The following is a 2,338-nucleotide window of genomic DNA, read 5'->3' on the forward strand; positions in this document are numbered from 1 at the left end:
CTTCTCGGCGGCGCCCCGCCGTCTGTAGCCGCAGGGCGGGCACACACCGGTTTTATTGTTGCAATCTGTCGGAGAGTGGCTGCATATGCTTTTAAATTAATTGGTTTTAATTAGATATATATGACAGCAGAATGCATTTTGATTCATTGTACTTAATTGCAGCACAACTTTACATTTCTATGGTTGTACACGTTGTAGCATCATACCACATGTGCAGTCATACTTGTACAACCAACTTTCCTGCCCTCATGCACCCTCCCTCCCTCTCCTCTCTCCCCTTTGCCCAAAGTTCCTCCATTTTCCCGATGCCTCCTCACTCCCCATTATGGATCAGCATCCACTTATCAGAGAGAACTTTCAGCCTTTGTTTTTTTGGGATTGGCTAACTTCTCTTATCATGATATTCTCCAACTCCATTCATTTACCTTCAAATGCCATAATTTTATTCTCTTTTAACGCTGAGTCATATTCTATTGTGTGTATATACCACAGTTTCTTTATCCATTCATCTATTGAAGGGCATCTAGGTTGGTTCCATAGTTTAGCTATGGAACTGCTGTAAATTGAGCTGCTATGAACATTGATGTGGCTGTGTCCCTGTAGTATGCTGATTTTAACTCCTTTGGGTACTGACTGAGGAATGGGATAGCTGGGTCAAATGGTGGTTCAATTCCCAGTTTTCTAAGGAATCTCTATCTGCTTTCCATAGTGGTTGCATCAATTTGAAGTCCCACCAGCATGTATGACTGTGTCTTTTCCCCCACATCCTTGCCAACACTTATTGTTGTCTGTATTCTTGATAACTGCCATTCTGATTGCTGTGAGATGAAATCTTAGAGTAGTTTTGATTTGCATTTCTTTAATTGCTAGAGGTGTTGAACATTTTTTCATATATTTGTTGATCAAATGTATATATTCTTCTGAGTAGTGTCTGTTCAGCTCCTTAGCTCATTTATTGATTGAGTTGTTTGTTTTTTTGGTGTTAAGTTTTTTGAGTTCTTTATATATCCTGGAGATTAGTGCTCTATCTGATCTGTGTGTGGCAAAAGTTTGCTCCCAAATTGTAGGCTCTCTGTTCACCTCATTGATTTCTTTTGCTGAGGAGAAACTTTTTACTTTGAATCCATCCCATTTATTAATACTTGATTTTATTTCTTGCATTTTATGAGTCTTGTTAAGGAAGTTGGAGCCTAATCCAACATGATGAAGATGTGGCCCTACTTTTTCCTTGATTAGGTGCAGGGACTTTGGTCTAATTCTTAGATTCTTTATCCACTTTGAGTTGAGTTTTGTGCATGGTGAGAGATAGGCATTTATTTTCATTTTGCTGCATATGGATTTCCAGTTCTCTCAGCACCATCTGTTGAAGAGGCTATCTTCTGCATACACTTTTAACTCCCAAATCCAATTACTCTTTCAAGAATAGGAGATAATAGCCTGTTGACAGTTGGTGAGTTGATGGTGGGTAGGAGTAAGTAGTCGGCAATTTTTAGAAGCAAGGGGATCTAATTTTGCAATTTGGAGCCTCTTCTTTTTTGATTTGAAAATGACTATGTGTATGATTTTTATTTCAGTGATGAAAATAAAGTATTTGCTATAGTACTCATGTGTCCTGGTTTCCAGGGCACTTGAAGTTTCAGAACATTCTATCCTGTTGAAAAGCTACAGACCACAGTCATTTGGTTTAGAAAGGGAGGATTTCCAAAGAACCTAGATAATATTTTTAATGCCATGCCAATTACCATGACAACTAATTGCCCTTTAAGTCAGAGTTAGAATTTGCAACTAAATGCTAGGAAGTTCCTTGAAATGATTCTGGGTTTGTTAAAGACTTAGCACTAAATTTTATTGCTACCCTAACTTCCACTTCTTGTTTGTTATATAATTCTTTATTGGACTGCATTTTAGACACACATCTCTTCATCATCTATTTCCTGGAAGCCTAATTTTCTTCTTTGAGTTAACTGAAACTCACATTTGGGAGAGGCCAGTTCATGAAGGGTCTTGTGTGTCTAGGCAAGATGTACAGACATTATTTGGCCTAGATTGGAAAGCTACTGAAGACAGGACCATATTGGTTTGCCTGGCAGCATGGTGGAAAAGGTTTTAGAAGCAGGTGGGATGGACTGATGATTTTTCTCTCCCCTTCTTCCCTTCATACTCCAAACTCACTGGGGAAAGCAAACCTATAATGGTTATTTTAACCTCATGAAGAAACAGGGAGAAAGGAGTTTCCAAAACAAAGATATAACCAATGCTGAAACACAGTTCCTATGGAGTTCTGCTGTCAGAACCCTGAGGTTTCTTTTTCCTTGTTTCTTTTTTTTTTTGCCTGTTT

The sequence above is a fragment of the Spermophilus citellus genome (assembly GCF_964194105.1).
Source record: "Spermophilus citellus genome assembly, chromosome: 7".
NCBI classification, from domain to species: Eukaryota; Metazoa; Chordata; class Mammalia; order Rodentia; family Sciuridae; genus Spermophilus; species Spermophilus citellus.